Here is a 15,771-nt window from a genome sequence, read left to right as displayed (position 1 = left end):
AGAGGGCGGCACTGATGGGCATCTTGCTTGAAACTGTACAAGGGAACGTGGGACTCCTGGGAAGGGCCACCTGGAGAGGTTATGACGACTATGCAGTGACAATACATCGTCCTTTATCTCTGCTTGGCTTACACTAGCCAACAACCCAGCAAAAAATTGTTCCACCACAGCTTCTCTCCCTCACTAAAAAAAATAAACCATCTGTTCAGAACAGCCTCTTTGTCCTGATGCACCAAGATAGGTATGCTACTAACAAGACAGACACATAATCCATAAGAAAAGCTTTGTACTCGTTCACCTCCATCTTCAAATATGAGATGTAGAGAATAGGAATCTCCTTCTGAGATGGTGAAAGGATAAAATCAAAGACCAATGAAACAACCTGAAGATGAAACTGGGAATATAGTGAAAGATGTCTCCACAAGCAAAAAGAGAATATTCCTTCTGGAGATCATTGGATAGACATAGGGGTATATACTCTGGGATGTACCAGGTTGCAGACAAATACCTAGAGGGCATAATTTCTAGCTAAAAGTGGTTCCAAACTGAGTCAAGCAGTTTTCACTGTGAGCGAGGGAGGAGAAGGGACTCTTGCTTACCTCAAGGACTCTGGCACTCAAGAGAGGTAATGAGAACAAGGAGAGCTCCTGCATACGAAGACAAGCCATACTTCTTAAAACAGCGCCGAACACACTCTGTTCTTGGCAGTGCTTGAGTTTCAGCTGTGTTGAGATCAGGCTCAGCTGCACCCCTTTGCAGTAATTGCTAGCACAGATATGCAGCATACGCAGCGCTGGGACTCCATGAGGAACACGGCCGCTTAGATGGATGCTCAGATTGCAGAACGCCACACTGAGCCCTCCCGTCGCCTCCAGGAAGTTTAGTGTACAAAGCGCTTTCAAAAGCTTTCATCATGATAGACACTACAGGGGGCTGAGGAAGAAGCCTGCGGTCACACTAACCTGTGCAAGCTGGGGATCTGTGGAAAATATTATTTCTGGTGTATGAAAGGAAGCCTTCCTTTTTGCAGTGGTATTTCTGGCATGGCTACAACCCCAGAAGCAGTGGAGAGCTCCTGGCTGGAATGTTGTGGGCATCTTGATACTGAAGAGAGCAATAAAACTGGCTAGAAAGCTCTGTTTTATGTAAGAGCAAGCGCATGCTACAGGTGCCCTGCCAAGTGAAAATACAACTGGGTTTATGGCCTTGTTTGTTTGTTGACATTGTGTAATCAGGAAAAGAAAGAAAAATGGGAAGAGGGAAAGGTTTGCTGTTTCTCAGGAAGAAACAACAAAGTTTTTGCATTGGCATTTTCCTTGATTTTAATGTATGTTTCAGAATCTACAGATGTCTCCTGTCTAAATTTACAGAGTGGTTGTTAACAAAGATACTATTCTTTTCCTCTTTTTATTAGGTGTCAATATTAAGAAAAAGAAATTAGTCCTTTGACTTAAAAGTCAACATGATTTTCTCTTTCTTAAGATGTAAGAAGTGCCAACAGTTCTCACATCATGTCTTGATTTTCAGGTTATAGGAGTCTGAGTATGAAAATGAAATCACTCCTTTTAAAATTCTATATTGTTAAATATCTACCTCTTAAAGTCTATAAATTCAATCAGGTTTTCTTTGGAGGCCAAGTTGAAAACATTCTTAAAATAAGATGCTGTAATTCAGAAATTTAGCAGAAGAATCACATTTAGAGGCAATCAGAGACTTTGAGCAATTGCTTTTCCTTGGTTTTGATTCCCATTATCCTTTTCTTTTTACTTCATATCCTTTCTGCTTTGGTTTTTAATTCCTAGTGGAGGTCAGACATTTGAGGCATCCAATTCTGATTGCTGTGGAAATAGCGATGAGGCAAAAATGACAGCAGTGACATCATGGGAGAAACAGATGGTGAGAGCTGATGAACTTCTAAGAAACAAAGACACTTCTGCCAATAAGTGTTCCTAGAGAACAAGAAAAACAAAACTGAGAAAAACAATCCTCGTTCATAACACAAAGAGAGAGTGAAGGGAAATTACTCCTTAGCAGTAGACTGTGTGAAAGGAAGAAGAGCTAGGACTGTGGATAGATTTTTGAACTCCATTAGGCCTTTGACACAAATTAAATTAAAACAGTGTTGAATACTTGTAGAGCAGAAGATCATTCAGGGTGCAAAATCCCCCTGACACTTCCATATTATTAGGACAGTCATTTGGAGCATGGAGCTCACAAAAACCTTCCTCTTTGCTCAGGCATTTTTGGAAAATGTCCTTTTGGGCAACAAGACTCCCCACAACAAACCAGGCATTGCAGTTATGAAATTACATTGGTGTCTTTAATAGTCTTGTTGAGATGCTGACATTGTGTGAATGTAGGTAAATTTGGAATGGAATATGGATAAAATGACAGTCAGCCCTGCTAATAAAGAAAGGAAAAAACAGGAATATGCACCAGTGCTTGTCTGTTTTCTTGTGTGAAAAACATGAAGAAATGGTTGGTTTGGAGAGGAGGGTGTCAAGGCTTTTGAGCTTCATTCTACCACCTATCATAATATTGGCATTACAATTACTCTGGTCTCTAAATGAGAGTATTTTCTGATGACAAGCTTGATTAAAAGCCTGCTATCTGGGGTTTCTGGTCTGCATCATCAGTGCAGGTAGTAATTGCAATGTCTACTCTTGGGGGAGTCTGAGTGTGGCCTCCTCTCATGAGATGGAAAAAATGAGGTCTCACTGGTGACAAGGTGTACACTGTGCTAATGAAGGCAACTGAGTTGATACACCTTTTTGATACAAATTTAGAGACAATGAAGTATTTTGCATCACGCTACTCTGGGGACTTACGAGCTGGCATTATGGAAGACTGCATGTGCTCAGTGATGCCAGACAAGCAGCTCTTCTCTTGAATGAAGTTTGCTGTAAAGTCATTCTTACTCTTGCTGAGACAAGGCAATTTGGTTCCACTGATGGCAGCAGAAATACTCCAACTGAAGTTGCTGGGTTTGAGGCTGAGGCTTAAGGCTGGCTGTCTTCAGGCATGTGAGCAGATACCTCAAAAAAGGACTAAAGGGTCGTGATTCCTTCATAGAAAATACTCTTCCTTCTTTGCTGTTGCTATTTGATCACATCATGGAAAACACATAGATATTACTTCATGCACTACAAAGACCCAAAGCTCAGTGACTGTTGAAGTGCCTTTCTATTAGGCACTTTGAGGATCATACACTTTCATCTCCCTTAACTTTTGATGTTTATGTTTGAGCTTCTGCTCCAGGCAATCTTTATAGCCAATGGAGAGAGATAGGCACTTCCAGGACTTGGTTCATCTGAGCGCTTTTCAACATCTACCTTAAAATGAGATTACCCATGTCCCAGAATGCCTGTTTCTCTCTGCTGACTGTTAAAGTATGTCTAGACGTCTAGCGCTGATGTAAATGCCAACATCTGGACAGGTTTATCCCACCAGCAAAATGTCCCTGGTAAAATCCAGAGCAATTACTTTGTTTTCTTGAAAGGACAAACACCCAAATGAGGGGTGAATGCAGAGAAGAGTGAAGTTGAAGAGAAATACAGGGAGAAAATGATAAAGTGATCAAATTTCCATACCACTTCAAGGCCAGTAAGGATCAGAATCGATGCAGAGGCCTGGCTCATCCCCTTATCTATGGATTTGGTGGGAAGAATTTATAGATTTCAGAGGGAGGAGACAGGAGGATCTGAACGTTTTGATATGGTTTGCAGGAATAAGCTAACAAGTACTGGCCCTGTATGTAAATGAAATTATCCTATTAGCCTAAACTCTATGATAGTGCTCGGGCTTTAAAACATGAGCCATTATATGCAAATGATCTAAACATTTTGGGGAAAAAACAAAGAGGAAAAAACCCCCAAAAAATTATAATGGAAAAAAATTTAAAAAAATAAAATGCTTTGGTGTTCAAGAGGAACACAGAGCCACTACGGCTTAGGTCATCCAGTGACAAATGTTCTGGTTTTCCACAACAGGAGCAAAAAAGCAATCCTAGGTGGTGTGTCACCAAAGAAGACTGCTTTTTTTTGTCAGATCCTCCAGAACAAAGGAGCCTACAAATATCTGTTTTCTCACATACTTGAGAATACTTGAGGATTTTTAAATTTCTTTCTTTTCTACCCCTACTCTTCCATCAAACCAATAGACACTGAATTCTATCTCTTTAAATTTGGTCCCTCAGATACTGCAGCTTTAGAGTTGCTGAACTCGACCAAGACAGCACAACACATTGTTTGGTGTTCACTCATATGCATAGATGCATTTTTCTTGTTCTTTTCTTAAAATTTCCTTCTTGAACATTAAAGATGCATCTGTTCCTAAATTTTCAGTGTCCTGTTGCTGCTTGTAAAGGCAATTACTATTTTGTATGAACAACGCCCTCTGTGTGACCACAGCATATATTTAGTACTGAGTTTTCTGCTGTAATAGAGTCAGTTAAAATTCATTTATTGCAAGGAGTAAAATACCAGCGTGACTGGTGGAAAATAAACCAGCAACAAATGTCCTACATAGGTGTATTCATATATGACTTGTTATAAAATAGAGCATAAAATATGAGAAGAAGAATGTTGCTATAATTAAAAACAAAGGACTGGAAGCAAGAATATCTGGTTTCTGCTTTTGGCTGTATCACAGACGCTCTGTGTGGCTATGGAAGAATCACTTCTTTCTCCTGTGGGTTTCCCCATCTGGAAAATTGTCTAATGATACCTTCCAGAAAGGTGCTTGAGTAGCATGACTCATTAATATTTGTAAATATCCAGGGATCAAAGGGCCTGTAGATATACAATGTAACATATTATTATGCCGCTGTTCTCTGCCAATTTCCCTTCTCTGTAAGGATGAGCTCTTTGAATTTATTGCTTTCTACCCAGGAAAATGGCCCCACGGGACTCTGTGTTTTTATTGACTCCAGATGAAGTTTTCTCATGTTTACAAATAAAGCGATAACTTACTGACCTCCAATGCCCACCGTGCGAGCCCTCCCTTGGATCTGGTTCCCAATTCTCCCTGGTGCATGGCAATAAGCAAAATGCCACATTTCTGGTGAGCAGAACCAGTTTTGTCTCTCATAGCTGGATGACTCCTGTGGGGATAGCACAGAGGGGAATGCCCTGGGTGGGAGTTTTGAGAGTAAGAAGCACAAGGCAGACACAGGCAGCTCAGCTCTGACATAAGGAGAGGTCATGGGTACAGATATTTTGCAGACCATGGTACAATGCTGTTCTAGTAATGATTGGTCCTGTTTTCCCTGTTCTGGGATGCAGAGAGTTTACAGGTCTTCTTAGGAGGAAAATCACTTCTGCAGCTGCTCTGCTGAACCAGAAGAGCCAGAAAGCAGCTCTTGCAAATTATTTTCTCTAACTGAAGAGTGTAGATCACCAAACCAAAAGGGTCTTGGAAATGCTTAAAAATAACACCAGAGTTATAAACTTCCAGCTATTGGAGTGTGAGAAAGAGTTTGATTGTGCTGGAGTCCACTGGTAGATAACATTTCCAGAGAGTGATTCTGCATATTTGCAGTCAAAATGTTTCATCAGCCCTTAAACCACAGAATTTACTTCAAAATTCAGTTATCGTTATTTTGTTCTTCAGGGACATCTAAAAAAGTTTTCACTCTGGTAGAATGAATGGGTAGTTTTTACTTACTGGAATGCTTATATCTTTTGGAGGCAGATGGAAAGTGTATTTTGCTTAAAATAAAGTGTGTGAGCATTTCAGATATAACTACATTTCTCCAAATGCACTGTATGACCCACTGGAGAAGAAAAAAGTGTGATGGCCTAAAGCCAACATCGGCTAAATTAGGGACAGAAGTTTTACCCAGGGGAAAACTGCTTTAGTTTTGGACAATTTTTTAAAAAAAAATATTATTCAAAAATGTTAGCTTCATGGGAACAAGAGGTTGCAGGAGAGGCCAGGGCTGGCCACTTTGAGCAGGAAATTATTAACGATTCTTATCTTCTGGAATTTGAGTAGATTTGGTTGGTGATCTTTATAGAACAATATTTATCTTTCCCTGGTGGACTTTCTCTTTGTCTCCACCAGCTATCACAATTATAACCTGGCGTTCTGCATGAGTGGTCTTGCAACTGTGGGCCAAGGAACCTGGGAGCAAAGACAACAGAATTACAGTTATGGTTGGCAAATTGTGAATACTTTTTGTTTAAAGGTTGGATGGCAATTACAGGAGATTGGGGTTTGTGATTACTAATGGACCTTCAGTCCCCTCTCCCATGTGAGTCTTTGCCTGTACAGAGTTGCAAGTAATTGCATGGAGTGAGGCTTTTTTTTTATATGCCGTAACGTGAGTTAAGATTCCAGCATATTTTTTCCCCTCCCCCTATTCTGTGTTTATGAAGAAAGGAGAAATACTTATATTCTTTGGAGATCATCTGATGTTCAAAACCTTCTCATTCAAATTCATGTCTTCCTCAATCTCTCAACTGCCTTGGGGAAAATTTTTCATTTTCTCTTCTTCCTACACCACCTTATCTGTCCTTCCTCACTCATAAACACCCTAGAATCTATATGTTTGTATGACTATTTTTTCTTACACTATCTTGAGCTATTACTGCTGCATATGCAATAGTAAACAATAACACAAACTGATAGCGTCTTTTACTCTTTGTATATAAATGTGCCTAGTCCCAGTTGTTTGGAAAAGTTGTTCTTCACTTCCCTGCGTGAAAACTGGTAGTGTTTTGTGGGTTAACACTGTGAGAAATGTCCTACCAGAGAGGAGTGCTGGATTCCTTACCAGATAGGCCAGAGATACACTGAAAATTTAACCTATTGCTGGTGAGGCTATTCTGTCCCTTTTACAGCATGGTCTGTGCTCCCTTACTGCTTTATTCAGAGTGGTTTGTGGTGATGTGCAGTCCACAGACCATGTCACACACTGGCCTGTTGTGTTGGTAGGTATATCAGGGTCTTTTTGTGCAAAAACCGGAGATGCATTTTTCCTCATGAACCAAATTCTGAAAGGGAGAGCAGGTTGGTGTAAAGGAGGAACTTCAGCAAGAGTAACAGGCTTATTTTGGCAAAAAGATATTGCCAGAGAGATGGAGGTATCCCATGGGTTTCTTGAGCCTCAGCTTTCTTGAACTGGAGTTTAATCCTGTTTTTCATCTTTGGAGTTTAGCAGCCTTGCAACAAAGTCCTCTACACACAAAGAAAATGCTCAGAGTAGCTTCAGTGTGCTCAGGGTCAGGCCTTCTAACAGCCTGATTGGATCTGGGGAGCACAAGAAATATGAGGTGCAAGGCCAGTTGCATTTCATTCTGGAATTTTTCTGTCTTCTTGCAGCTAGAATACATTCCCTGGAAAGCCCAACTAGTATGCCCCTCCATTAGTGCATGTTAATTATTACCAGCTATCTCAGAAACGGAAATCTTCACTCATTTTTCTCCTTAATCCCTATCTTCAGCAGAAAAGTCCTGTCTTCAGAGACTGGCTGTCAGGAGGGGACAGGCCATTCCTTTGAGTCCTCTATCTGGCTTCTTAGGTATAACAACAACAACAATACTAATAAGTTAATTTTTAGTGATCTCTTTCTGCTGGGGTTATGACCATCCTGTCAGAGAGCACAAGTAATGGGATTGCACTTCCAGCTATGAGTCATGCAAGGCATTAATGATATTCCTGTTCGCACACCTGCCCAATGGCCTCCTTTGGTGCTGTTGAGTCTTTCCCACGGTGGCATTTGCAGAGATTTCCTTGGCTCAGGTGCCTGTGTTTTCAGGGGCATTTTTAATTTTTAGCATCAGCTGAAAAGAGGCACTCCTCATTGTTCCCCTCATCCAGGCTGAAACTCATGCCCTGTCGAAACACGTGGGTGAAGGATATTTAATCCCACATACCTCCAAGGCATCGGAGCAGATGCCATTGTGATCCTTTGCAGCATTTTACCCTCAGAATTTGGAGTAGGCAGCGGATGGAGTCAGAGATGGGGCAGGCTGCTGCGAGCGCCCAGCCCGCTGCGACCAGCAGGGGGGAGTGTGGGCAGCACGAAAAGCCAGGCGCTCCGCTCCTCGAGGAAAACCTGGCTAGCCCACCAGAAATGCTGCACGGGTGTGAATGCCGGTGCATGAGACGGGAGTCTGCCCTGGGTCCCTTCCCCGCCCTCCCATAAAGCTGGGGTATGACGTGGGCAAGCTGATCGTCACGGAAGTCGCTTTACCTGCTCAAAAGTTGCCTTTAGCCACCCCCAAAATGCCCATGACTCAAGTCTGAAGCAGTTACACAGCTGCTAGCTGTAGCTGAACAGAGAGACACGGGCATCTTCTCAGGCGTCTGTGGGGTCTTCTTCCAGGGACATCTCTTGGGATTGAACAGTAGGAGTAAGGTTGGAGGAATGTGGAGACGTGGGGACACCAGGACAGGAATGGAGCGGTGGGGAGCCAGGAGTGGCCTATGAGAGTTTGAACCTTGTGGAAAGCAAGAGGGAAGGCGATGAAGCAGACTGCTGCTTCTGGCTACAGCAATGAAGAAGGAAAAGAAGCTGTCAGGAAGGGAATCGTTACCCGATGCAGAGAAACAGCACTGACTGACCAGCAGGTAGGTGTGAATCCCTATTGCAATCAGAGCAAGCAACAAATACAGCCACAGAATACAACTTCTATAATGGATTCAGAAGTACAGGTCAGAAAGGACCGTGGTGACCATCTCATCTGATTTGTATAACACCTGACAAAGAAACTTCCTGAGTTTGCCCCTGTTTCGATTAAAGAGAAACATGTTCTCTTCTAGAAAGATTTCCAGTTTTCAAAAAATCCACCGGGGCTTCTTGTAATTTTCCTCAGTTGTATTTTTGCCTCATTTCTAATCTCCAAGATTGCCTTGCATCTTCTCCTCCCATTGGCTCTTTCAATATTTGTAACTGCTAAACCAAGGAGAACCTTGTTGTTGCATTCCTATCTCCAGTGTGAGACTCTTGCATGCCGTTACCGAATCACCCATGACCTTCTCTTTCATCCAAAACCAGGCTACATCATGGCAACCCTTCTCCACAGCATCTTTTTCAGTGCTGCAGTCATCCTCTGGCTCTTCTCAGCACCCTCCCAACTCCTCCCTGCCCATGCAGTGATACCAGCAGCAGTCTTGGTGCTAAAGGCTGGCATAATGCAACCTCTCTTTTCCTGTTTAATAGCTCCTGGTTTGCAGCCCAGGATCTTGTTACCCTTGACACTGTATTTCACTCTGGCAGATAAGTCCATGACCTCCAAGTCCCATCCAGATTTCTGGCTTGCTTGGGTAGAAATCCCCTCCTGGTAGGAGGACTGCTTTCTGCTATAGCTGAGTCATATATTTCTGCATTAAAATACATTGTTTTTGCATGAGCCCATGCAATTTGTATTGTTCTGCGCCAAAAACATCCTCTTCATCACTTAATAGTTCCATCTTTACACCATCTTCAGACTTCAACTGGAATAATTTTGTACACCTTTCTGAGTTGGATTTGAATGAGCTGAGCCAAAAGCACCACCTATCAGTGACTCTTCACTCTCGGTATCACTTCCCAAGACCTCCTAGTTATCCAGCTTTTAATCCTTTTAATAAGATCTATGCATTTTTTTTTATCATTCTATGGCATGAACTAAAATGGCCTGAAGAAGTAAAATAAATTACATCAAACCTTTTACCTCTGTTAAGCAAACTTGTAATCTCACTGATAAAAGCTGTTATTATACCAAATTGATCCATTTTCTTTGTATTTAGACTCACTGATGCAAATTACACTATCCCCTTGAATTAGTTCTTCCTAATTGAAAAGCTCAGGAATGGAGACTTCACCAGCTCTCTGGGTATCTTGCTGCAGTGCCACCCAACATTCCTGTTTTACTCATGGTAATATTGGTACAGTGCCACCTTATTTCTAGGCGTATGGAACCTGTTCTCTCAAACTTATCAAAGCCCCTCAGAATCTTTTCCTAACAGCTCTTTTTAGTGCTTTACAGGTTGGAGTTTTTGCGTGTGTTCAATCTAAATCACTGCCTTCAGGTTTCTTAGGCTTCTGTTACATTTGTAAAAAACTCCATAGTCCCTTTTGGGAAGAAAATAATGTGTCATCACTGTCCAAACTCTACAACAATCCCATTTGTTGGCTACAGCTGTTCCCGGTATCGTTGTAAGATACTTATTTCACCAGTAGTACCAAAAAGTAATTGTCTAGAACTAGTTTTTGATATCCTTTGGTTTTACTCTGCTTAAAAAAGCTGTCTTACTACCCTTAAGTCTCCTGCTCACTGATATTTTTGTGTGCTTTTGCTCCCCGTATCAATTTTATACAGTTGCAATCAATTAAATTACATTAATTATTGCTACTAGTTTCTCTCTTCCCCCCATAACTACTTATACCCAAATCCATACAGAGACCAACATCTACATATTTAAATATTGCTTTATTTTCCCTCCAAGCCACCATTCTTTCTCAATTATGATACTTCAGCACCAATAAAAATATTCCGTTTCCTAACTATTCCATTTTTTCTGTTTGTGTTTCTCTCCCATCTCGTTTAGCTCAAAGCTGAACTGTTTTCTACTTTGAAAGCTGGCCTTTTTAAACCTTCAGGTTTGTATATGAGCAGTTTGGACTTTATTCTGTTTGCCTGTAACAAATCACATTGAGTCATGCTCGTTTCCCTCTTAACTAATCAATAACTAATTTTCAGTTCTGTAGTTACTAGTCTTGCTCCAATGCAGAATACCAATAGGGAATGAATTTCCTCCAGAGGAAAGTGTTTTGGAAGGTCCATCCTGACCCTTTCTACCCCTCTCTGCCTCCATTCTGCCCACAGAGGTGTGTGCATCTCTTGTGAGGTCACCTTCCATGTTAGCCTAGGCATGACCAGTGCTAGTCAGAGTGAAATATGTACCAGTCTTCTGCGGTGCAGCTGACTGATCTGGTCTTAATCCTGCAGTGCTTTGGAGTTTGACATGCTTTGGTGCCTTCAGGACAGGAGCAGCAGGACAGCAGCAATAAACCACCCTGGATAGTTTTTTCCCATTTGCCAGCAGGTGACTGCCCCTAAAGTGTCTACAGTGGCAGAGCACAGTCCATCTTCTGAAAGAAGGCACAGAGATGCTGTGCTGGCTGGCTCCACCTGTGTGCTTGGGTGCCTCCATCTAACTGTTGTCTGTCAGTGTGCAGGGACATCCATGTAGCCCATATCCTGATTCTTGTCTGGTTTCTGCTACCTGGCCATGTCTGGTGAGGAGATGACTCCAGCACTGGGAGCCTGCCTTTGGGATGACCCTATCAGAAGTCTTTGTCCTCCCAAATGTCCAGATACAGAGATGGTATGCCAGGACAGCAGTACCAGCATGATTGTCTCAGTCCTCCCCTTGCCAGAATGAGCCCTGGACCTGGGAGAACAGGTAGGTGACTGAGTGGTTGCTCTCTGAAGTACATATGCACATTGTTGGAGAAAAACGCAGCCAGCTCAGGCAACCTCAGCAGCTGCTTAATGAATTTTGACTCGTACTAATTTGCCAGACTTTTGACTGGATGAAATTGGTGCTGGCTGACGCAGTTCTTTCACTTACACTTCTCAGTCTGGAACAAAATGAAAGGCAAGTGCTTTTGATTGAAACCTGGCATGAGCCCCCAGCCACCAGCCTCAGCTCTCTGTCACACAGGATGCTGTCCAGCAGCAAGGCCAGTCTGCACATGGTCTGCACCTGGGTCAAGAATGCATGTTACTAAAGAAGGCAACTCCCTTCATTCTTCAAGGTGGTAGCCCTTGGGCTTCTCAATGTCTCTTATTGCATCAAAGGTGCTGTTACATAGTGAACTGAAAGGTTGTCCTCTTCCCATGGAATCGTCCAGGCACCATCCTTTGGGTGAAGAGCTACAGACCTTCTACCAGCACCTCCTCTACCAAGGTCTGCATCAGCTCATCATGCACTCTGCCCAGCCCAGTCTTGTGTGCTCAGACCTCTCTTCAGCCCCAGAAAGGGCAGGAACAAGGGTACATGCACAGCGGTATGTTCAACAGTGAAAGAACTGAAGTACAGAACAAGTAAGTTATTTCTTTTCTAGAATTCACCTCTTCCCTTCAAGGACTTTAAAGGCACCTTCCTTTCAAACAGAAAAGGCCAGCTAAATCACAGGCACAAATGGTGCTTCAGCAGAGCTTTGCAGCTGGAGCCATTCACCATTGCAGGGTCCCTCTGCTGAGTACCTCAGAAGATCGAAGCAAACTCCCCAAGTGAAATGCAGTGAAATGTGTCAGTGTGCAAAGAGGAGAGTGAGCAGATGTGTCAGAGACAGGACTGCTGGTCTCCAGAGCCAGGCTAGCTAGCTAGGCATGGCGCTTTCTGGAACACACTTATTCTTGCATTGAGTTTCCTGCCTGGCTTCGTTTGCTTAATTATTTGTTTTCACAGATAGCACTGGTTTGTGCAATCATTTTCTTTGAAAATGGAATTCAGCTCGTGTTATTTCACCTAACTGGGCTGATGTTGAGTAAAGCAAAAGTTGTTTTGCTGACAGCCCTGGGCCCCAGCCAGTGACATGTACCTGGGATGTTGCCTCAGAGAACAGTTGTCCCAGTGTCAGGCATGTCCTGGGGCCCCAGCACAGCACTGTGCATGGCACTGGGAGATGTAAAAATGAAACTCCCCAAAACTAATGGCACACAACTCTAGCTGTAGCATAGAGATATTTTGGATGGGCAGGAGAGGCTTTTTGCCATCCAAGCTTCAGGGTCATGAGCATTAACAGGTAAAGTGACTTAAACATTTATTTAGTTCAGGGTAGAGAGGGCGTTTTGGGGCTTCTGCAACTTTTGAGTGTGTAAATGAGAAAGGAAGATGGAAAGAAATGGCACACTGCTGTTTTTAAAGGGTGAGGGAAACTTTATTCTAGCTGGCCCACTTCTCTTGTATGTATATGCAAGCTGGTTGGCTCTGGACATGGGCTATCCACATATAAATGCATTTCTGTAAGAGCTGTTTTATGAGTCACTTTCAGGGAAAATAAACTGTTAGGTACCTTGTAGCAAGTGGTTTTGGAGCAAGGGCTATGGATTTTCCTTTGCTAGGAAAGTGGCTTGCTCTTTCACGACTGCTGCTACCTCACATTGTAATGACAAGAGAGCACTGCCCTGTGCAGGTTTGGGGCACTGGCCTGATGGTCTTGTGCTGTCCTACAACACAAGTACAGATGGATGCTTGTTGACCCACAACTTAACTCTTGTAAAATGTCCAGGAAGGGGATGGGTAAACCTGCACTGTGTTTTCAGCTACCAGGATAGAGACAATATGTTAGATTCACCGCTGATTTACAAACTCACATCTCTTCCTCTGTCCATTGGCCTTTGAAAGAGTTAATACTGTGTCTTTGGAAATACAGAAAATACTGAAAAGCAACGTCTCTATCAAACTATAGATGTCAAAAGGTAAGCTCTTTGACCTATAGGTTAGTTCCAGAAAAGCACTTCTCTTCAGATGAGCAGAAAATAAGCTGGAAATGATGAAACTGATCATATGTTTGAACTTAATTTTGTTGATGGATGGCATTTGTAAAAGTAGCTGCCTCTATGGTTTTTGTTTCAAATCATCTGGGCTTTTAATATTGACCTTTCTGTGAATTGGTGACATCAGAAAACCTATTACCCAATTCAGAGTTTGCCAATCTTCTTCAAAAGTAGTTCTATTTATGAATATCGTATTTGTAAGAAAGGAGGCCTTTCTGACATCTCAGGCATTCTAAGCCTTGGCTACATTTTGTCCTTCTGGTGTAAGTGAGGTTTTCCCAGAAGTGACACTAGTGAACTGTTGTCTCAAGTGGAAGCTGTTTTGGACCAAAGTTCCTTCCTCCAAGATTTGGCCTCAGAACTCAGTTTTAAAATGCTAAGAGGAAAAAAAGAATTTGGGAAATTATAATTAGCAAGGAGGAGGCTGATGAGTTTGGCGAGGAGGCTGATGAGTTTGGCCAAGGATGAGGAAGGTTCTCTCTCAGCTTCTCTTCTCAAGAAATGCAGAACACCCTGCATTTCACTTCCAGAGCTGAGAAGTGCTCCCCCAGGAGACTGAGAGCTGGAGAATTTAGGAACCTTCTAACAGACTATTTGCCCTTACTTTGATCTTTAATTAGTTGGGGTATTACTGAACCTTTTTTGGGGTGCGAGGGTGCGGTTCTGGGCAGACAGCCACCAAGGTGTGTGGGCATCTGTGGAGAAGGAATTTAAGAAAACTCCCCTGCTTTGACCAACCCAATGTGCTTTCATGAAATTTCTCACTGAACTGTATTCAATATGCTGTACTTAAGATCCTCACAAAACTGAAATACAATCTTGTGTAAACTGCAATTGAAAAGAGTTATAAAATTTCCATTTATCCAAAACAATTTGTAGGGTTTGTTATTTTAAAAAAATTGCATGTTTTTGTAATGTAGAGCCAGACACTAATATACCTCTGAGATGGAAGCCTTGCAATTATATATATGGTTTGTGGTTTGCACATCAGATAATAATCTAGCATAAGTATGAAAATATTTAACTGGCATCCAGCTGCAGATTTGATTGGAGCATCCTTTGGTTGGGGTTTATAGCCCGCACAATTGAGTGGGCAGGATTTCCTGAACAGATCAGGTCCCAAGCCATTCGTGGAGGTGAAACTGGGCTGATCACAAGTTACTTGTGGGAAAGGGAGTGGGAGGAGGAAATGGTGCAGGGAGGTCTACAGTCACCTGTGGGGAAGTGGTGTTTGGGGATGGGGAGATTCCCTTCCTCAGACCCTAATTACTGGGGAAGAGGCTCAGGTATTGCTTTGGTACATATACGTTTCACATCCCTCTGGTACCCTGGGATGGGGAACCACAAATGGCAGCCAGTAGCTGCTCCCTGGCTTTTCACCCTAGGGAAGTTATACCTCCCACACCTTCCCCCCCACTCCACCCCACCCCCCATCTTTCATTGTAGAGGGGCTTTTTGGGTCTCACCAAGCAGATGAGAGGAGGTTGGGTCAGCACTTGTTGGCACCAAGCCTGTGTGGCAGGCCTTCTGTGGCACACTTCCTGAAGGGAGGCAGGAGGGGTGTCTCCTCCCTTTAAAGGAGGAGGAGGCTTCTGGGTTTCTGCTGCAGCTTCTTCCTTCTAGGGGAGCACTGGTGAGTGAGTGACCAGAGGAAAGACACGATCTGTGGCAAGGTGTGCTCGTGATCCTGTCCCCGTGCCCCCAGCATTTATCCTGACTGTCAGATCCATGGGCTGGAGGGAGTTTTTCCTGGATCAGATAGACACCACTGGTTGGGGTTTGCTACCTTTCTCTTTGGTGCTAGTTGTGGCGCTAATTGTGTGGGGCACTGCTGCAAACCACAGCCTGCCACTGCCAGGACTTTGGAGAGAGTCTCGCCCTCTTCTCTTTCTGTGGTGAGTTATGTTTGTGGTATTTGGCCTTTGCTACAGCTCTGAAGTGTGGTGAGAGGTGCTGGTGGGACTTTGAGGCCCATGGATGCTTTGTGGGTTCCTCTGGACTGAAGTCCTGTTTGCTTGTCTTTGCAGAGGACTGCATATGCAGAGGACTGTCCAGCTTCTGTGTCTCTGTTATTGTACTCATTTGGTGCCTCACTGAGGTCATTCTGATTTGACTGTTGAATAGATTTATTTATTGTTCAAGTCAATATTGCTAAATGCCCCTTGATTTGCAGGGGAGGGATAAGCATACTTGAGTTTAATTTTATTTTTGTTTGGTAGTTACCAAAATGTCGAAATCTGAGATCAAGCCATATCTCCTTCAGCAAGCAACATGT

The sequence above is a fragment of the Corvus kubaryi genome, unplaced genomic scaffold (assembly GCF_017639235.1).
Source record: "Corvus kubaryi isolate FWS band 111438036 unplaced genomic scaffold, C.kubaryi_AGA036_p1.0 37232, whole genome shotgun sequence".
In the NCBI taxonomy this organism is placed as follows: Eukaryota; Metazoa; Chordata; class Aves; order Passeriformes; family Corvidae; genus Corvus; species Corvus kubaryi.
Note: the sequence above shows the minus strand (reverse complement) of the source record.